We start from the raw sequence: 23,252 nt of genomic DNA, 5'->3' as shown, positions 1-23,252 counted from the left end.
GAATGTTAACTGGAAATATCCTGTTGATTGTACTCTTAATAGAAAAGAAGAGGATCGCATGGCATGGCAACAGGAGAGGAAGCCCAGGTGCTGTTGGATTTCGATTTTACAATTTTTTACTCTTACAGTTGTTTCTCCTTCTTTTTCTTAAGTAAAACTGCAGAAATGTCCTAAAGACCTATATGGCCTCTAACCACCTGCATTGAAATTCATGTAAAACTGAGGTTATTGAACACGGTCCTAAAAATTTTAGAAATATTGTACCTAATCAGATGCTTAATCTGGATGGCATTACGTTGACATTCAGTAACACTGTGAGGAACCTTGGAGTTGTTTTGACCAGGTTTTTGACCTTTCAATGTGCATATTAAAAAATTTGTAGGACAACTTTATTGTATTTACCTAATATCTCTTAAATTAGAAACATTCTGTCTCAGATGCTGAAAAACTAGTTCATACATATTTTACTTTTAGGATGGACTACTGTAATTCATTGCAATTGGGCTCCTTGAAAAGCCTTCAGTTGATCCAAAATGTTGCAGAGTACTGACAGAGACTAGAAAGAGAGGGCATAGTTCTCCCCTTTTGGCCTCTCTTCATCACCTCCCTGTTAATTCCAGAATTAAACTTAAACTCCTTCTCATGACATACATGGTCTTGAAGAATTAGGCTCCCTCTTATCTGAAAAACCTCATAGTACCGTATAACCCCAATAGAGCACTTTGCTCTCAGACTGTGGGCTTACTTGTGGTACCTAGTATATTTTAAAGTAGAATGAGAGGCAGAGTCTTCAGCTTTCAGGCCCCTCTTCTGTGAAATCAGCTCCCAGTTTGAATTAAGAAGACACTCTTCCTACTTTTAAGATTAAGCATTTTGTTAGAGTGGGATTAGATGACCCTGAATCCTTCCCTAATTAAGCTGCAACAGGCCAATAGGACTTTTTTTTCGTTGACCTTTTTTCACTCACTATATGTTTATATGCCATTCTATATTTAATTATTAGTTATTATTAATCTCTGGCTCTCTTCCAAAATGTGTCTTTTATCCTGTTTTCCTCCCCGCACCCCCAACCTGTTGCAGCAGATGGCTGCCCCTCCCTGAGCCTAGTTCTGCCAGCTGTTTCTTCCTGTTAAAAGAGAGTGTTTCTTTTTCCTCTGTTGCCAAGTGCTCGCTCTATTTTACGTCTTTACTGTACAATGTAAAGTGCCTAGAAGCAACTGTTCCTCTGATTTTGCACTGTTTAAATAATAACTGAATTGAAGTGACTTGAAATGAATTGAAATCTTTCCTTTATCTTGTCTTCTTCTTCGTCTTCTTCTTCTTATTATTATTTTCATTCTATAGGCAATCATTTTGGAGCCGATTTTCAAGGTAGTATTTGTAATCTTCTTGTTTGTTTTTATATCATTTTTTAAATTTCCCTATATAAAAGAAATATACATACACACATTAAGTAATGTTTAAAGAATGTTTATATATTCTGCAGACGCCAAGACCGCACTGCGAACATCAGTGTTGCCTATACGTAAGTATTCATAGCAGTACGACAACCGCCATAATGTCATAGTAAAAACAGTCATAAACTAACCTGCTATTTTCTTTAATTCCCATAGTAAAAACAGCAGCAATGTAACATGTGGAGCTGAGTCCAAACTACGCTGTCCATCCCCGAAGGAGTGAGTTATATTCATCCACTGTTTCTTTAAATGACATACCAATGTGTTTTATTTCTTTATGATTGAACAATCTGCTTCCATTTCTATGTTGTTTGATACAGTAACAGGAGACGACCATCCCCTTTTAACCCTGAGGTTAGTGGTATTGCAGTGAATGACAAAATCCAAATCATCCAAATTTAAGACTTTTTTCATTAAATAAGATCACAACATCCAGACTGATTCCATCACAGATTATTACTTAATCTGTTAAAAATGTTATACTTTGTCTAAAGTAATTTATTTTGTTATGCTTGATAACCATGCCAAGGTTAGTGTAAGGAACTTGAATTATTTATATGGATGAACTTTTTTGAAACAAATCCCTGCTAACTAGACTTTGATTTATTTAAAGTTAATTTAGTTTGTTTTGTTGTGTTCGGAAAAAAACAAAAAGCTAAATATTTAAGAATCATTTTAGATTAAACCTGAATACATTTTTACTCAAAATTCTTGCAGAATCAACTGTACGGCAACCTTTGACTTCTTCAAAGACGTCCCAGGGACATCTTAATCTTTCAGGCTCATGTCTTGCAAGGTTATCATCTAGCTGAACAGCCATTATCAACTGCAAAGACACCCGAGGTGGCTTCTGTTATGAATACATGCTAATGCAAACTGTACTGTTGATGTCGATGTATGATATGTGGGGGAAAGTTCTTAATGATACTGCAGGATCTAATGTTTTTATAGTTTAACTTTCACTTGGCTTTCTTTAAATTTCATTTAATTCGGTCAATTACAAAATGATCTAGTAACTTGCTTTGCTTAATCTTCTCACATGATAAACAGCAATAAACATGTTTTTTCTGACGTTGCCTCAGTTATTTGTAGTATTGAGTATTTTATTTTCGAAATTGCTCAGTTTCCAACTACTGTCTCACAGTCACTGTGAAAAAGAAAACGAAAAACTGAGAGTTCACATTTTAAGGCAGGCAAGAATAACAAACGTATTTTCATTCATTGTACGTCGCTCTGTTTGATCCCAAATAGACGAGGCTACTAAAAGTATTGCATAGTAATCTATCTTTGGGTAAAAATACATTCTGAAAAAAATACATTTAATAAAACATATATTTACAAAACATGATTCACAATGAGTCATAAATGTTTTATGAGAGGTGTGTTATAATTCAAAGATGCTCTACAAAAGCAAAAATACATGTAGATTTGTTGGAGGGATACCTTGTATGATATACTGTATGATCTCTGGTACTTTGACAACCTATGACAACTACTACTAGACGGGGATATTTTAGTATTTTGAAATAAGCTTTGACATGAAAGAGTTCTGAATAGAAGTACCAGTACCAAATCATTTTTAGCAACAAACTAAATCAGTCTGACAAAAAGCCCATCTGTCAGCGTTTCACTAAGGAAACTGACAAGAGACTATTCATACAGTTATATTTAACATTCTTGAAGCAAATGATTTATCAGTACTAAGTTATTCTGTGCAGGGGGTTGTGACAAAAAACAGACTCGTTTTCTTGGATCAGAATTCATCATTCGTGAAAGTCCCTACAAAATTGGAACATATCAAATCTTCAGAAAATTGTACATCATGGAAAGTGGCCCATTTTTTATATAAAATCCATCTGGATGAAGATTGGTGACATCCATCTGGATGTAAATCCATTTGTTAGAACAGCCTTATAATTTTGTTCATGGGTGAAGCAAGATGGCGCCGTGTGTGTGGCTGCTCGTTTGTCACTGCCAACTTTGTTCCTGTTTATATTATTTCTAACTTTTGTCATCCACGAAACAAAGTCTCTACTGAGTTATGATCGCCAGACACTACTGGACCTCCAACCTGTGGTCCAAAATATCGTGTCATTTGGAGCTGCCCCCAGTTGTATCGGCAATCCCAGGTTACCTGTACCGGGTTTCCACGTTACCTTCTCTGCGAAGGCGTCATCGTCGTCGGGGCAAATGAAGCGGTCGGCTGGTGAAGCTAAAGGTTTATTTAAGGAATTGTTCTGCTGTTTTCTGACCAGCGCATGGATTATTTCCAAGATTGTTTGTGTCTCTGCGTTTCCTGGATCCCGTTGATGCCTGTTTGGTGCCTGTGGTCGGCTTTGATGATGCTCCTTGGCCTTGCTGCCCATGCCCTCCCAGGCTAAACCTCCGCCGTCAACATCATCGAAACCTGAGATCGCTGCGTCGGGTTTCTCGACTTAAAGCGGTGCTCCAGCTCCAGCTCCTGCCAGGATTGCCCTGGTGAACGCCAGATCACTTTTAAACAAAACTTTAATTCTTCGGGACTTTTTCAGTTCCCGTGATCTGGATTTTCTGTGTGTGACTGAGATGTGGCTGAGTGTTGGTGAGTCCAGTGCTCTATCTGAACTTTTACCAATGGATTGTGCTATTTTAATTCGCCACGGACGTCAGGCAGAGGTGGAGGCACAGCGACTGTTTACAAAAAGGATTGCAAATGTAAGCAGTGTTTTCTACAGCCTTCGTTCTCCAGCTTCGAACTTGCCTCATTTTAGGTGAGTCGCACAAACCCGGTTTTCTGTGCTGTCATCTATCGTCCCCCGAAATACAATAAGAACTTTATAAATGACTTCTCTGTTTTTTTTTATTGTTGGAGATTATGTCCAACTAATAGTGTTCTTATTGTTGGAGATTTTAATATACATGTATGTTGTCCTGATAAGCCACTGGTAAATGACTTTTTAAGCCTTATTGACTCTTTTAGCCTGGTACAGTCCGTGCCTGGCCGTGCACATGAGCATGGACACACACTGGATCTTGTTCTGTCATATGGTCTGCCTGTCACTAACTAGATTTGTGACTGTGCACTCTCAGATCATATGCCTGTGTTATTCAACGTTGGTTTTACACATACTGCAGTTAAATGTTGCGCTGCTGCTCGGCGCTGTCGGGTTATTAACCCCTCCACCGCCACGCTGTTTTCTGCTGCTTTTAATCAGCTCTGTGGCCCTTCTGACTTTGTTTCCTCTGGCACAGAAGAGCCTAATTCCTGGTTTTATCTCTCTGCACTGGCTGCCTGTGTCTTTTGGAGTTCATTTTAAAATTCTCATGTTTGTTTTTAAATGCTTTAACAATCTTGCCCCACCTTACCTCTCTGAGCTTCTTCATCTCCACACACCCTGTCGGTCTCTCAGGTCAGCTGACCAGCTCCTCCTGGAGGTACCGAGATCCAGGAGGAAGCTCAGAGGGGACAGGGCCTTTTCTATCGTGGGTCCTAAATTATGGAATCATTTGCCCTTGCGCGTTAGAGACGCCCCTTCACTGTCCACTTTTAAATCGCGTCTTAAAAACCACTTTTAATTGTATATATACATACAGTATGTATATATATATGTATATATGTATATATGTATGTATATCTGTCTAGATAGATCGATAGATAATGAATTTGTTGTTGATTGATTAACATTAACATTCCTATTCTTACCCTAAAAAAGCCATTAAATAAACCATAGTCAACTAACCCCTCACTACCCCCCCCACACACACACACACACACAGTAAGTGTAACTTGTCATTGTGAGGTGTGAAATTTCATAACCTTTCTTGACACATGAGTGTTTTTACTTTTTGCAGTTTACTTAAACCAGCAATTCAACCCCACCCACCCCCACACACATTGTTTTTTTCAATGATGAGATATGTTAAAGTCTTAAAAGAGCTTCTGTTCACTTGAAAACTTGGTTTCAGTAATTAGTTAAGTTTTGTTATTGTGATTATTATTATTATTAATAATAATAATAATAATCCAGTTTTCTTTTGGTTTAAGTATAAAAATGTATCTTTTTAAAGACTGCTTATCTTTGGCAGTTTACTAAGTATGTATATTATCAGATTCACCACAGTATTCAGGTCCACAATTGTGCAGTTTCATTGGCAGAAGGTTCCAAAGAATTAATATGTGTCCTTATTACTCGTGTCCCGTCAGAACCTAGAGATTGGCAGTAACTGTTCCACCATAAAAGTGTGAAATCTCCAGCTAACATTACACTTATTTAAAAATAACAATCACACTTAATAATTTAATAATATTTGCCAGTTGCACAAAGCAACAAATAATTACACAAAAACATGTCCTCATAACATACTAGATAGGCCAAATCATTCCACCACTGAGTTATCAGAATCATTAGTTCAGTTCTCTCTGATTCTTTTTGTTATTAAAAAAAAGAGCCCTTTAAGTAGTTCAGTTGTTTAACAGTTTTATTAGGCATAACTCTCTTCACATTAACTCTGTAATTGCCTTCACATTTTCTCATGGCTTATTCCTACTATTTGTTGCCATTTTCAGGTTGTAACTCTGTAAATAAAAGAAAACAAAAAAATACATATTTTTAGCATTTCATCTGAAAGAGAGCTTGTTACAAGCATTATGTTATAATGAGTTTGTCAGAGTTTATCAAACATTATTCAGGCCAAATGTATTTCTGTTACATGTTTTGAATGTACAATTACTTTCATATGTACATTTTCTAGTCTGCAGCTCTGTATTTTGTATGTTCCATCTTATTTTGTTGTTTCCCTCGTCTTGTCTTTTATTTAGTTTCTGTCTCCCCATATTCCCATCCTCCTGTCTTAGTTCCCTAATAACCTCCTGAGAACAGAGAAAATGTTTTATGATTTCCTACCTCTTTGAAGCAAAGAGAGCCCATACAAAAACATAAGATATCAACTGAAAGCCCAGAATGTCCTCTATTTACCACATTAGGACTTAGTAAGGTACCTCAAATAAGTCCAAATATTATAGACAAAAAAACAAATGTCCATTACAGAAAACAAATGTAAGGGGTGGTTCTCAGGAGGATACATCATCTTTTCATTTGTATGCTGTCTTTTTACTTAATTGTTTCCCGTCCTGTTTCCACTGACTCTTTCTCATGTTTCATCCTATGCGTCTCCTTGTGAAGTCAGTCTTGTCTGTTTACTCAGTTGTCTGTGTTAAGTTAGTGTGTTTGGTCTTTATGTCCTGCTACTTCCTGTTTTTTTTTCTTGGTGAACTCATGCCCCTTGTGTGTTGTCAAAGTTTCCGGTGTTTTCTTCAATGTAGGTTTCAGTTCCCATTTTGTGTTTTTTTTTTCCCTTTATTATACTACCTTTGCAATCAGTCTCAATAAAAGGCCTGTTTGCCGTTAAGCTCAATTCCTGTTTGTCGTGTTGTCCTGGATCTTCACTCACTGAGTCTGCACATCTTGCAGACTTTTGACAGAAGCGGATAATTAAATTTTCATATTTCACACATTCTGCAACTTGTGGGGACCAAATGAAAGTCCAGAGTTTGTGGATGTTGCAGATTCACGACCACATTTGAACCTGTGCAACTAACCTGCAAAAGAAGATTGCCACAGGTCGCCTGATAGGATGCAGGCTTTCTGCAAACAGTCACAGTCTGACTTGGACTGACTGCAGAGGCTTTTAGAGAAATTGTCAAACATTTGTAAAGTAGATGCTGTCTAATTGCTGTATAACTTATGAGTGTTTGAGCACCACTCAACTCAAGTCACTGCCATTTGGTTGTATTGTGGTTTTATTCCTATAGTAGTGATGACCAAATGAAGCTTTCTGAAGCACTTAAGGGTTTGTTACTCAAAGCTTTTCAGCACAGTGATCTTTGGTGCCATCTGCTTGCCAAAAATATGAAGATCAGATTGAGCCTACAAGTTGAAATGAACTACTTCGTTATGATTAGCCACTCTACAGAGCTGAGTTGAGTGACTTCTTTACATTTGTAAACATAGATTTTTAAAAAACCATATGAAATAATGTAAAAAACACAATCTTATATTAGGTTGGGCATATGCTTGTACTGTGAGCTCCTGCCTCCACGTGCTTTTGTAATTAACCAATGGACAGGTACATTTATATATAATATACTATAGCTTATGTGTATACTGGATTTCTTATGTATGTTGTTCACCTGGGAGGAAAATTGCTTATGAACGGGTAAAAGAAAAATACAACACATATAAAATTCGAATTCAAAACTTCATTTGTCAGCTACACAATCATACACAGAACGACTTGCAGTCAAATGCTTGTTGCTGTGCAATTCTTGGCCACTGAAAGTACAAGAATAAACAAAAAAATTAAAAATCAAGTATAAATACTCTGGATGGTGCATGAATAGAGGTTCTTAAGCACCTTCAGAAGTAGATGGAAGTCTCCAAGTCTTTTGAGGAAGAAGAGACACCAGAGTGTTTATGTGACAGGACCATGACAGATCCTGTGTGATATGAAGACCCAGGTATCTGAAATGGTCTACTCACTCCATTAGCACACCACAGACGATGCGCTATTTTATTTTATTAAATGCATTTCATTAAAATGCATATTACACACTGTTATGTAGGCCACATTGGTGCACTATTGCTCGTAATTTCTCACCTGCTGTGTGATGAAGTCCACAATCAGCTCCCTGGTTTAGGAGGAGGTTATTCTCCTGGCACCAGTTCTCCAGGTACCCGATCTCCTCCGGGTAGGCCTTTTCAATGTTATCAGAGATCAGGCCCACCCCCACAGTGTCATCAGCAAACTTGAAATGGAGGCATTGCGTGACGTGGCTAACCAGTCGTAGGCGTACAATGAGTACAGCAGGGGGCTTAAAACACAGCGCTCTGCCACTCCAGTGCTGAGTGAGATAGCAGGAGAGACATGATTTCACACCCTCACTGATTGAGGTCTGTCTTTGAGTAAGTTGAGGATCCACTGACACAGTGATGAGCTGAGTCCTAGATCTTTCAACTTGGTGAAAGGATTTAAGGGGATTACTGTGTTGAAGGCAGAACTGTAGTCCACAAATAGCATCCTAACATAGTTTCCCCTGCCGGAGACCAAATGGCTCAGGGTCATGTGTAGCAGGTGTGTTATGGCATCGTCTGTAGAGTGATTAGGCTGGTATGCGAACTGTAGTGGATCAATGGCGTCGGTGCTACTGGGCATTAATCAATGAGACAAGACATATACGGTTACTTCACCCTCCTTCCCTCTGGGAGGCGCTACAGGAGCCTCCTGACTAAGACCACCAGGTACCGGAACAGCTTCTTCCCTACAGCTGTCAGACTCCTGAACTCTGCCTCCTGACGTCTGACCCACATTAAACTCATGGACTGAACATACACACACCCACAACCACCTATAACTGAACACACACACAATGGACAAAAACAAACAAATGGACAACTGTACCCTCATACACACAATAATAACATGGACTGAACCACCACTCACAACCACTAGCACTTTATATAGCCTCTGTAGGAGTTATCCACATATTCCACTTATCTTAACTGCACTACTGTAAATGCTGTATAGACAATCATTCTGTACAATACGATAATTTTAATTCTACAACTGTTTATAATTTGCATAGTTCATATTTCTGTATAGCTTTATATTTCATATTTCTTTATGTTTTTATATTTCATATTTCATATTTCTGTATAGTTTTCACATTTATATCCTGTTCATAGCCTGTACATAAGCATATTCACAATATGAGGGGCCGTACAAGCCAAAATTCATTCTTTCACTCTCACACACATACATTCTTCTTTCACATACATATATTTTCACTCTCACACACATATATTTTCACTCTCACACACATATATTTTCACTCTCACACACATACATTCTTCTTTCACACACATATATATTTTCACTCTCACATACATATATTTTCACTCTCACATACATACATTTTCATTTATGCATTCCTACATTTTGCTCTCATTTACATGCATTCAATATGCATTTAATCTCACAAATAATATATGTATGTAAGCAGAGAATGCATACATGTCAGAAGAAAATATATGTATGCAAGAGAATAATGTATGTGAATGAAAGAGTATAGTGGAAACGGAAGGAGTTTAATGGAAACGGAAGGCTGGGTGTCTGTACCGCTGTGATTGGCTGAGAAGCACGCGCGGGTCACTTTCAAGTGTCTGACAGCATGGAGGGGGGAGAAGAAACTCGAGTTCTTCAGCAAGCTATCGGGGTGTTAAGAAATATTTTATCATCTCCTGAAACGGTCACATCGTTGTCCTCGTCACTTGATCGAGATGGGACGGGCTCAACTTTTTTTTTTTTTTTTTATGCGCTCAGAATAGTGGCACAAAAATAACGCCATAGTTACCCACCAGCTGACCGGGTGATCACTCGGGTTAAACATAATATATAAAGCTCAACTGACAAAAAATCACCGACTACACCACCAGGTATTATAGGAAAAACCATAAAGCCTTTGAACTAAAACAAACGCTGTTGTGACAGTGATGTACACTGTCTTGTTGGTATATATGCATGATTTGTATCACCTTCATGTTTCCAAACCGATACCATGAGCAGCAGTTTTTACAGCTCTGGCTCCAGCAAACATCAGCTGATACTAGAAATTAATTTTAAATAAATTCTAACAGCTTATCAAGCTTGAACGTGCTGCTGTTGTTTAGCGCGACATCCGCTGGTTTCCTCTTTCTGGCGCAAAGTGGGAGATAAACAAACAAGAAAGACGATCAGCTGATCATTGATCGGTTTCATGATTGAAGTAGCAACAGGAGAGGGAGGGAGGGGGAGAGAATGAGGGGAGAAGAGGCAGCTGTGCAACGTAAAGACAGAATAACTCCAGCTTTGTCTTTTTTCATTCTAGCTGAAGTACGGGACTAATCGCGTTGTTTTTCCTCTCAATACGGATGTATTGTAATTGGTCCAGCCCAGAGTTGATCATGACCAATTGGCTAATCCACCACCTTTCATTGTTTATACCATTACAAAAACAAACAAACATCTGTTATATTGTGGTTTTGTGGCACAATATAACAGCGTACACAAAGAGTTGAGCGCGCACGGGCAGAAATGTTGAGAGCGTGAGCGCAAATACAAAAACTGAGCGAGAGGGGCTGCTATTGTGTGTGTGTATAATAGCAAACACTGAAATACATTTTTTGCACGCGGCAATGAATTTTGTTCGCTCAAATTCAGCTTTTCTTCGCTCAAAATAAATTTCTCCTCAAAATGCAACACTTGCACCTGCAAACTTTTTTTTTACGTGCGCTCAAATTTTTTTTACGCAGGCGCTCAGAATAGTGGGACAAAAATAAGGCCATAGGTAACAGGCATCTCCGAAAATGTTAGAGCACTTATGGAAATATGTGATGTCTTGATGAATCAAGCAGATATTTGAAGTTTACACAGCACCATTCTCGCATGAAAATATCTTAAAAGTTTATTTTGTGACCTATGGCGTTATTTTTGTGCCACAAAACCAGCCAATCACAGACTTGGATGCAAAAATATCTGATTGGCTGTTCTGGTCTCCAATCGGTTCGAAATGACGAAATGCAATATCCCAGAATCCATTTCGTCCAAAACTCAAACGAGGCAGTGGCAGAGAAGCACAGAGTGGCGGAGTTTGAAATATTACTCTTTCTGGGTCACTATGGCGTTATTTTTGTGCCACTATTCTGAGCGCACGTAAAAAAAAAAAGTTGAGCCCGTCCCATCTCGATCAAGTGACGAGGACAACGATGTGACCGTTTCAGGAGATGATAAAATATTTCTTAACACCCCGATAGCTTGCTGAAGAACTCGAGTTTCTTCTCCCCCCTCCATGCTGTCAGACACTTGAAAGTGACCCGCGCGTGCTTCTCAGCCAATCACAGCGGTACAGACACCCAGCCTTCCGTTTCCATTAAACTCCTTCCGTTTCCACTATACTCTTTCATTCACATACATTATTCTCTTGCATACATATATTTTCTTCTGACATGTATGCATTCTCTGCTTACATACATATATTATTTGTGAGATTAAATGCATACTGAATGCATGTAAATGAGAGCAAAATGTAGGAATGCATAAATGAAAATGTATGTATGTGAGAGTGAAAATATATGTATGTGAGAGTGAAAATATATGTGTGTGAAAGAAGAATGTATGTGTGTGAGAGTGAAAATGTATGTGTGTGAGAGTGAAAATGTATGTGTGTGAGAGTGAAAATATATGTGTGTGAATGAAGAATGTATGTGTGTGAGAGTGAAAGAATGAAAATATATGTATGTGAGAGTGAAAATATATGTATGTGAGAGTGAAAATATATGTATGTGAGAGTGAAAATATATGTGTGTGAAAGAAGAATGTATGTGTGTGAGAGTGAAAGAATGAATTTTGGCTTGTACGGCCCCTCATATCACAACATACCTTCATACCGTGTACATTGTAACATACCTATAATAGACCCATATTTTGTACCTTCATACCTATAACAGACCCATTTGTGTATTATATCTATATATCTATATTATTGCCAAGATACATTTTGTAATATATCTATATTATGGCTAAAGCACTTTCTGGAATGGCTGCAAATTGCATTTCGTTGCCTTGTACTTGTGACATGTGCAATGACAATAAAGCTGAATTCTAATTCTATTTGGTTTTTACCTAGCAACAGGAAGAACAATGTCCTCTCTTCCTCGCTGGCTCCATGACTCTCAATATGACACACACTGGTTGGCTCTGTCACACAAAATCACCACCAAAACACACCACAAATCCCACAGTGGTTCACTTCCTTATTGTCTATTTTGTAAAATGTTCAGATTGTCTATTCTTATTTAATTCACTTAATGTACAGAATTCACCTGCTTGCTGCATACAATGCTACTACTGCACATTCACCTAATGTATATAATATAAAATGCTCTTCTTCTCCCCCCTTTTGCACAAGTTGAGGAGGTCAGGTTACATTTCACTGCTAGTTATACTTGTATAATGTGTATGTGACGAATAAAGAATATTGAATCTTCCTTATAAACCACTAAATCAGGTACCAAAACAGTGACATACCAAATAAAGCTTCAGGTGTCACTGATCATGTGTCCAGCCAGACAAACCAAGGCGGGCCGATCAGAAGATGCAGCACCTGAACAAGGTGAAAGTTTCCAAAAAGAGAGAAAATGGAAAAGGATGCAGCCCCTTTTTTCCTCCAGAACCCCTTTCCAGGAGGCAGTTTCAGGAGAAAACATGACTACTTTCTTTTCAACATGATTTATTCTAATAGATTGAACATTGTTATATTTTATAAGAATTTATAAAAAGTACAAGAATAAATTATGTTCATATGAGAAATTTAAATTGGTCACATATTGGATAAATGAAGCCTTGATATGCAGATTCAACAACTGTCTGATTACTTCCAAATGAGCAATCAAGAGAAATAAGTAACAGTAAGAAACAAATCCACAGTTAACACAAGATATCACGAAGAACACCATGCACAGCAGAGTTTTGCAAGATGGTAATAGCAGACAGACTACAGCAATAGTACTGATGTGTCAAGTGATTTAAATGAGTAAGTCATTGTGAATCTTGCAGAACATAGACAAATTGACTTCTTATGTATTCCGAGGAAATGGCTGATTTAGACATACAAAAGACTAAGGACTATAAGTAAAAGGGCTCTTCTCCTCTAAGAAAGTCACAGTGCCATTAACCTACGCTTTCATCCGTTTTCATCCCTGCTAATTGAACAAACAACACATCACAACAAAGTGTTGCCCCTGTCACCTTTTTGGTCTCTGATCATTTATGTGAGACTTTTTCTAAAACAAATCCCTATATTATTTTTATTTTTATTTTTATTGAATGGTTTAGTGAAACACAAAATAACAACACAAAATAACAACCTTCACAGAGGTTTTAGAGTTAGGTCAATAATTTTCTGGACAAAGACACAAGTTTTGTAGTTTGCTTTTGTATACCATCATGTTGGATTTTAAATTAAATAATAAATTTGACTGAATTGCAGACTTTCAGCTTTAATTCAACAAGTTTTACAAAATATTTGACTAGCTGTTTAGGCATGATTGCCTTCAATTCCTAAACAGGCCATGACTGTATGCATGCGTATATATGGATGTCTTTTAATCTTTTTATCTTATTTATTTTAAATCTTTCTTTTATTTTGAACTTTTGCTATTTTTGTTCTGCACTTTGGCCAACACTTGATGTCTTTTAAATGTGTTTTACAAATAAACCTGACTTAATTTGACATTAAGATTTATTCCTGTTCCTGTATGTTCCTGCACACATACATCGCACTTCTCAGATTATTGCATTTAAAATTACATGAGCAATCATGTCCAGTAGATAATGGACCTACAAGTGTGAAAAACATGCCAACACTGCTTCATATTTCTTGCAGAGTTTAAGGAAAGGAAAATCACAGTCCCATTAACCTACGCTTTCATCTGTTTTCATCCCTGCTAATTGAGCAAACAACACATCACAACTAAAAGAGATTACCAAGATCTGGCCTCATTTGGACCATCTTGAAAACACATTGCTCCAATGAAACTGATGCTGATTGGTCACAATTTCCCACAGACTCAAATGCCTAAAGAATATGTAAGTGCGAACAGAAACAAACTCTTTGCCCAGAAAACAAATCTAAGGTGGTGGTGGTGGGGGATTTTGGGGGGATCTGAGGTCAATCTGAGGATTATCACCAGCTTGCAAGAAGATTGTAAGGACATTATGGAGCCACCAAAAAAGTGAAAAATATCAGCAGGTAGGGAGCATTTTTACATGCTAGTGCCCAATAATAACCTAACTCTTAAATCAATCTTAGAGAGAATGTTTAGGTGTGTGTGTGTATGTGTGTATGTGTGTGTGTATTTGTGTTATTCAGGACCTCACATGAGTATTCTCCAAGTGATACATCATTACATTTACATTTCATATTATTTTATTATATGCATTTGAATTATATGCATATCACATACTGGTATGTAGGCCACACAGCAAGGCTGCTGTACATTGAAGGACCAGCAGATGTCAGTACCTCCAAATGAGCTGTTGAACGAGGCTTTGTGTGATTTGCCTTTTGGCGAAGAATATGCCACCGCTGCTAAATGTTCACGCTGAGTTCACAGACACCATACAGAAACAGAACACACAAAACCTATCCCACTACACTAGCATGATCAATGCTTTGTTTCTATTCTCTAAGTTAAGTATGTAGCACAATGGACTGTGTTAAATGTGTTACTAGCTGGAGGGAGTGATGCTATCAGTATATGACAGTAACAACCTTAATTTAATAACTACTTTAATATTAGCAATAATAATATCATTTGGTTAAATGGACAAACTTAAAACTTTTTTTTTAGAGCAAAACATTTTTTGGCAACAAGGTTTAATTGAGGGAATTCATGCCCTTTGTAAAAACAATCCCTACAGTCCTGTTACCTCATGACATAACAGAATCGAAGCTGCTTTTTCTATATATGATTTAATTACGCTGTGATTTGATTTTGGAAAGGGTATAATTGGTTGTATTTGATACTTTTTGTTTTAAATTTATATTTGTCCTTTAAAAACTTTATCTTGCCTTGTTTGGTGTTATTCTTTTCAGCATAACATCACATGCCTGACTTCACTTCTTTTTCTTTCATTTTCATTTGCTGTAGTAACACAATGGACCTAACATCACACAAAAAACAAAAAAGCAGCGTAGGAAAGAGTGAGACACGCTACTGAATCATTTTAACTACTTGAAATGCACATATAAAATGCCTGTTTCAAAAATGTATGTACACAGAAACATCAGCTGTCTATTAAACACATTCTATCTTCTACTAAGATAGAAGCAGATGGATCGATGCAGGTGAGATTTTGGGTGGTACCCCCTATGTATTTTTGAACCTGAAAAGAGGTCATTTATCAGCTTGTGCAGTTACATTTGAAGGCTGAGGGGAGTAGGGGTGCCGGCGGTGCTGCAACACCCCTTGTTGCAAAAGGCAGCCATCACATTGACCCAAATATTTTTTTCTTTTGCTTTAACAGCCTTAGTTGTTGTTGTTTTAGGTTTTTTAATTGTCTTATTGTTTAATTTCTTCTCTTTTATATTTTATTGCACGATTGTTTTGCATTTCACTTATTTTGGTTGCACTTTGTGCAGCATGAGCTGTTGGAAATGGTCTATATCAATAAACTTGACCTTGACCTTGGCAGAACCCCAGCCAGCTCCTCATGAAATCAAAACTGTCAAATAAGTAGAGGTTCTTTTGACATTTTTACATTTTCAAAAGCAATTTCATTTACAGCTCAATAATAATGTAGTAAATACTGGGATAATAAAGTGGAAAAAAGAAGGTAATGATGTATAACTAGCAAGTTATTACCACTTAATCAGCAAAAGAAGTAATTAAGTAATAGGTAATTATATCAACAATAGCTACAACTGAGCAATATTAAATTTAAATTTATGGATCTTATTCCCATAGTGCTTGAAACTAACAGTGTAAATGTAATGTAATGGGGAAGGCTTTAGGACCTGGAAGAGTTAGGGGAGAGTTTAAATCAGAAGTGGTAGTGAGCTCACTTTTTCTCTCTCCCACAAAACACATAAGCACAATAGTGGGTAGATTTGTGGTGTGCAGAGACGCTAAGAAATTGTTGGAGTGCTAAAATAAAGCAGTAAAGATTCCTTTCATATCAGGATCAAGCTTCCATTCAACAGAGAGGTGAGGTATCAAAAATGTTTAAGGTCATGCATCTTTTACAAAAAGAGTATATTAAATTATAATTGTGTGATGTTCATGATATCTTGTTCTCTTTCAGTATTGTGTAACATCACACGAGCCACGCTACATAACAGGTACATAATTCAACCTAAGTTATGACATCGTAGTGCAAGCTCCTGTAAAACATTATTGTAACTCCATGCTGGCATGTAGCCTAAATTACATGCATTCCTATGCAGGGCGGTCTGCATGTGTGACGTGACAATAAAGGCATTCTATTCTATTCTATTCTATAATTTTATTTAGTCCAAGATAATCAGGACATAATCAGATGCGAAATGTAATTTTAATTTATAGAATTTATGTTTGAACTCACAGATGATTAATTTCCCACAAAAAACAAAACACTTTAACAATACTGCGTTTCTTCTAGCCCACAAGATTAACTCGACCACAGAATTCTAATGACTTCCCAGGCTACACAGGCATGCAGCAGTTTTGCCAGATTACACAATGTTACCTCAAAACACAGAAAATCTATTAGAAACTTTTGGAATTTTTACTGAGTATAGTTTACAACATCATAACATCTATTTTGAAAGGGGAAATAGAAATCAGAGCCTCACAGCATAAGGTTGGATTTGGTTTTCATGCCGTGAAATATGTATATATACGCTTTTCTATGTATCGGGGCACTCAAAGCGTTTTATACAATTTGCCTCATTCAGCCATTCTTACAAGGTCATTTTATATGTTTCAGGAGTCCGATACCATGTACAAAATGTCTGGATTTGGACATGTTATCCTGTGCTACTATATTATAGGTATGGCAATTTCTAAGAACAGATTAATGGAACACTTTTTAATCAAAGTATAGCATCAAGCCTATCTATCTATCTATCTATCTATCTATCTATCTATCTATCTGTGTAAATATTTAGATTTTATGTTGTATACAAGATATAGATATATATTGTTTGCATTTAATTTTATAATTTATTTTCATTTTTCTCACAATCCTCTTGCAGGATATATTTGGTGCAGCTCCAGTGCTTGGCAGGTAACAATGCCGAGTAAAATCAAAGGATTGTTGGGTTCCTGCCTTGTTATCCCTTGCAGTTATGATTACGATCAGTATCCACCTAAAAGACCAGATCGTGTAGTGTGGTATCAATATGTGAGCAGAGAATATCCAATAGTATATGACAACTGGAACTGGAATGATGTGTTGCACGCGTTTAAAGGAAGAACACATGTATATAGTTCTTCACACCATCGGACATGCAGTCTGTTGATTGATCCAGTGACTTTGGCTGATCACAGTCAGAAGCTTTATCCCTGGGTGGATCCGGAAAATGTTGGATGGAGAACCTACCCTTTCTATGACACAACTGTAACAGCTGAAGTAGTAGGAAGGTAACTAGTTTGAGCTTTCACTATAAATTGATCATTATGTTGTTATATGACTATATAATTCTTCACATTTTATGATTTAAGGCACAGCAGATCCACCGGTTATCAAGATCTTTGGAAACACGGTGGTTGGGCAGTCTGTAACAGTGCAATGCAGTGTTTACCACACTTGTCCCAATTATCCCCCAAGTCTGAGGTTCAACATCCCACTGCGAAACGAACGTCTAACTCATACTCCTCTATCTGATGGAAGATCCAAAACTATGGTGACAACCACTCTGTTCATAGAGAAAGAATATCAAACTGTGGAGTGCTATGTCCAACACCGTGGTGGTCGCTCTGCATCAGCATCTAAAACCTTAACCTCACAATGTATGTAGTGAAAGTAAATTGCATTTTATCCTACGCCATCTTTGATATTTAACCATTTTTCATTGTATCCCAGGCTCCATTTCAGAACTGACTATCAGCCCTGCATCATATGAATTTCTGGAGGGAGATCAAAGTACAGTAACCTGCACTGTTTCATACACATGCTATCGAAATATTCCAACTCTGACATGGAATTATGGTAATATGCCAGCCTCTTCTGATACTAGCAAGTTATCAGGGGGGGCTCAGTGGAGGACTGTCTCCACACTGACATTTACAGCATCAGCTAATGATGATGGAAGATCGCTGATATGCTATGCACGTTTCCCTGGAGGTCAGACACGAGAAGCAAGCGTCACTCTACGGGTAAAGAGCGAGTGCAAATTTTATCTTCATTTAAACATTGAACTTTACAAATCTAACGTAGAGCATTCATTTGCACGCACTATCTTGTATTTTTCCTCACTGTCAACCATGTCAACAGTAAAATACATTTCAATGAATTGTACTTTATTTATTTGAATAAACTGTAGACTGCAGCATGGTGCTGTGTGCTAAATTTGATACTGATTTCCCTCCTCTTCTCTTTTCTTTTGCTGCTCATTCTTTTTTTGTGTTTTTCCATGTGTTTATATAAATTAGTGGTGTTGCTACAGCAAATACGAGCATCGCTGTTTACAGTGTTATCATGTACAGCCATAAAATGTATAGGTGATGCTTCTCTTTGTCACTCACTATAGCACATGTGAGTCATGTGATTGAGCAGTAACTAACCACAGCAGAATAGGAGAGGAGGGGTCAGAACAAAGTGTGCTTGCAGCGGGAGGAGTAATGTTTGTATGGACAAGTCTTTTATGAAAGTTTTCCTTTTTTGATTTCGGTGGAATAAAGAATTTTGATATAATGTGTCCTACTGTGAGCTTGATGTTAATTCTTCACATTTTGTTTTTTCCAGAAAGTGAGAGAGTTATAGCTTCATACGGACATCAAAGTAAGTACATTTGTCAGCCCTCTCAAAATTCATCTTATCAACTATAGCTTCTCCCTATTACAGCAAACTCGGCTCTGCCTACCAAAGTCCCTTTAAGATTCACTTCCTTGACTCACTCCTGTCTGATGAATCTCTGAAGTTTCCAGTAAAAGAGATAGACCACTGACCCAAGGCAAATCGTCCAAAAAAAAAGTGGGGCATTGTCTTCCATAATGTCCAGAACAACATATTTGACTACTTTAAGAGCCATAACAAAATGTTAGGAAACCTGAATAAGGGAAAATTGCTCCTTGGAGACTGATGGCATCAAGCCCTTTGATGATGGGCCATTCTGTTTCTATGTAGAAGATGGAAAGGAGACACAAAGATTCAGTTACAGCTGTGTATTTATTGTTATGAAAGGTCTGGAGATATTTATTAGATTGTTGAAATGTACTAAATTATTTTCTTCTTTGCTTTATTAGCGTTAACAATATTCTGCTTTGTGTTTCCCATGGTCAGCTTCTCCAGAAAATCCAGTGACAACCCATATTCCAGAAGAAGTTGATGCTGGTTCAACTACAACTATCTGTTATGAAAACATGTTCATCACATCCTCTAGTGTCCTTGAGGAGTGTTTCTAACGTCATGAGTGAGATCTCACACACTATGATGTCACAAGACTCCTTTGGTGTGACAAGTAATAAGTCCACACAGTCAAGCTCAATGTGAAGGGACAGACCACATAGTTTTTGTGTCCTATATATCTTATACAAGTATATCATATATTGCACTGTGAGTAATAACCTTAAATGTCTACATTATGAGGATTACTGATGTATCAAAGTGTTTCCCCTGTCACCTTTTCAGTCTCTGATCATTTATGTGAGACTTTTTCTAAAACAAATCCCGATTTTTATTTTTATTATTATCAATATTATTATTGCATGATTTAGTGAAACGCAAAGTAACAACCTTCAGAGAAGTTTTAGAGTTAGGTCTATAATTTTCTGGACAAAGACACAATTTTTGTAGTTTGCTTTTGTATACCATCATGTTGGATTTTAAATGAAATAATGATGTGACTGAATTGCAGACTTTCAGCTTTAATTCAAGAAGTTTTACAAAATGTTGCACAAGCTTTTTAGGAATTGCAGGCATGATTGACAAGCAGTTTCATGGCGAGGTGAGACCTGTTCCCTTTTTGATAACAAATAAAGTAGACTTTATCTAATGTTGGTTCTATGTGTTGATTTTTTTATCATATATCCTTCTACTGTGATTTCAAATATTCTATTCAATTCAGTTTTATTTATATAGCACCAAATCAGAACAGCAGTCACCTCAAGGTGCTTTATGTTGTAAGGTAAAGACCCTACAGTAATACAGAGAAAACCCCAACAATCAAATGACCCCCTTTAAGGAGTAAGCAACTTGGCAACAATGGGCACAAAAAACCTTTAAACAGGAAGAAACTTCCAGCAGAACCAGGCTCAGGGAAGGGCAGCCATCTGCCACCACTGACTGGGGGTGAAGGGAGGAAGACAGAACTAAAAAAACACTCTGTAGAAGAGATCCAGATATTAATAACTAATGATTAAATGCAGAATGGTGTGTAAGCACACAGTGAGTGAAAAAATAAGTGAAGACACTCTCAGTTCAGTAATGTAACTAAAGGAGGATTTAGTGTCAACTAATCCAGATTTAGAGTAGGTATTCAATAAGCATAGCACCACCTCCCTCCCCACTACACCACTGCTAAAAGAGACAGCATGGTAATAAAATGTCAGACATGGCATTACTACTGAAATTAACAACTGTAATCCAATTGTTCCATTAATTTTTTTAATTTTTTTGTTAATGTATAAAGAAAATCTTCAATTAAATTTTGAAAAGTGATCATATTACTAGAAGGAACTGTTCATTCCACATTATTTGTTTTTATGGGGCCTTTGTCCTCTGTGTGGGTGGAATCTCATACCATCCACCCACAGACAGTGTTGAAAAAAGTAAATGTTTGAGATGAAGGTGAAGATGTTAAAACATTTAATATGTGGCACAAACATTTAAGCTGTTCCCATTCATTTAGTTTAATCTCCAGCAGTTGGCAACATAACACCATTTGACATAAAAAAAACAAACAAACATAAAAACAGTACTTTTGCACCAACAAGGTGATCCCCAGACTGATTAGATGAAAATCCATCCATCTTAGGCTACATCCACATGTACATGGGTATTTTTCAAAATGCAGCTTTTTCTACGTGATTCAATTGTTTTTTTTTAAATACCTGATGTGCAGCATGTGGAGCACCGATGATACAGCTGATGACAATCAGCTCGGGTACATGTGACAGCTGTGTGCTAATGTCATTTATTGCACATAGTGTCATGGTCCCAGGCCTTTTGACTCAGTGGTTTTTGTTTTTTATTATTATTATGATCATGATCTTGTGTTCTAGTTTGCTCTGATTGTGTACTGGGATTTAGACTTTTTAGTTCTTAGAGTTTGGTTTCTGTGCTCCCTCAGTTTAGTGTCTGTATTGTGCCTCTGAGTTCAGTCTATGGTAAATGGCCTGTATTTATATAGCGCTTTACTAGTCCCTAAGGACCCCAAAGCGCTTTACTTATCCAGTCATCCACCCATTCACACACACATTCACACACACATTCACACACTGGTGATAGCAAGCTAAATTGTAGCCACAGCCACCCTGGGGCGCACTGACAGAGGCGAGGCTGCCGGACACTGGCGCCACCGGGCCCTCTGACCACCACCAGTAGGCAACGGGTGAAGTGTCTTGCCCAAGGACACAACGACCGAGACTGTCCAAGCCGGGGCTCGAACCGGCAACCTTCCAATTACAAGGCGAACTCCCAACTCTTGAGCCACGATAGCCCCTGCAGTCTATGCATTTCCTGTTTTATGGTGAAAGTCCTTCTCTTATGTCTGTGTGTTCAGTTTACGCTTCCTCTGTCTTTTCAGGTCAGTTAAGTTCAGCTGTGTCTTCCTCCTGTTTGCCATCCCGCATCTCCCTCTGTGTGTATTTATAGTGTGTGTCCTCTTGTGTGGGTGAAAACAGGGAACCCATGGCACACCCACTTTTCTGCCTGTAGTACTGACCCTTATGCGAAATAGGTGGAATTAAGACACAGTTCCAACAGACCTCTGATGACCTCTAGAAATTTTTATTAATATCTTTAAAATGATAGCGGCACAAACAAAATTTTTTGCAGCACAAACCAACACAAACGTAGCACAAACGTTTGATATCACTTTTGTTGGATTTGAAGAAGGGGGGGGGCAACTTCACTCACATGGCTCTTAGATGGTGTTATCCTTGTGGCTGTGTACAGCGGAGATGGGGGAGGGTCTGTGCTAAGGGACATTGGTTACCGGCCTGGTAGCCTGGCTGCCCCTGGGTGGGTCTGGGATGGGCGTGGGGGCTTGGGGATCTGGGGGTGCTCCGCCCCCAGGCTGGGGCTCTGGCTGAGCCTTGGGGGCTTGGGTCCTGGTTGTTATGTCGCCAGAGATGTGGGCGGGTGGGTGCATGGGGGCTCAGCCCTGGTGCGGGGGACCTCTGGTGGATCGGAACAACTGGTGGGCTCTCCAACTGGTGGGGGGGCTGTTACATCTTTGCAGGAGGTCTCCTCTCTCCAGGAGCTCACTCTTCAGGTGGGGGAGAGATATAGGAGAGGTGGAGAATGAACTCTACCTGGGTGTCTATTGTCTTGTGTAGTCTGGGAGATATATTGGATGATGGCCACTTGCCCCTCCCTTTCTTCCCTCCCCATCCTCAGCTGCCTCCCTCTTCCTGCTCCACCACACCCACCCACACACGCAGGGCTTGGGGGGCAGGTGTGTCACCAGGGTGCAGGGGAGGCACTCCCCATCTGTCCCCTTCTGGCCGCCTGTGCCTCAATTTTATTCCACAACCTAGACATCCACATTACTCATACATACACATACATATAGGGCCTTGGGGATGGGCACGTTATACAGCTTCCAGAGGATGGTCTGTGTATTCAAACCACCAACCCTCAATTTTAAATGCATATAGACTCTGAGGCTACCTCAAAGCACATTGTGTGCTGTTGATCTTGCGTGCTGCACAATAACATGTAATATTTAGTATCTACTGTTATCTACTGTTAGCTAGTTTATTGTGATGGTGTTGTATTTATTATGTTGCTCTTTTTTGTTTGTTTTCTCTTCAGTTTTTTTCTTCTCTCGACAGGTGATCCAGGTGTTTTTTTGTT

General features: G+C 38.2%; 2 long non-coding RNA genes across 2 annotated transcripts; both read left to right on the top strand.

Moving 5' to 3' along the window:
- The first annotated feature begins 10 nt into the window (after positions 1-10).
- LOC120442577 lies at positions 11-1,676 on the top strand. The gene is made up of 4 exons (XR_005614780.1): positions 11-87; positions 1,345-1,371; positions 1,487-1,525; positions 1,614-1,676. It is a non-coding gene; the product is annotated as an uncharacterized LOC120442577 (long non-coding RNA).
- Positions 1,677-16,110: 14,434 nt separating this feature from the next.
- LOC120442576 lies at positions 16,111-20,226 on the top strand. The gene is made up of 8 exons (XR_005614779.1): positions 16,111-16,237; positions 16,335-16,371; positions 16,998-17,061; positions 17,266-17,653; positions 17,735-18,022; positions 18,096-18,388; positions 18,978-19,013; positions 19,515-20,226. It is a non-coding gene; the product is annotated as an uncharacterized LOC120442576 (long non-coding RNA).
- Positions 20,227-23,252: the final 3,026 nt, after the last annotated feature.

This window comes from Oreochromis aureus, linkage group 11 (assembly GCF_013358895.1).
Source record: "Oreochromis aureus strain Israel breed Guangdong linkage group 11, ZZ_aureus, whole genome shotgun sequence".
NCBI classification, from domain to species: domain Eukaryota; kingdom Metazoa; phylum Chordata; class Actinopteri; order Cichliformes; family Cichlidae; genus Oreochromis; species Oreochromis aureus.
The sequence above is the reverse complement of the archived record's forward strand: the minus strand, read 5'-3'. Positions and strand labels throughout refer to the sequence as shown.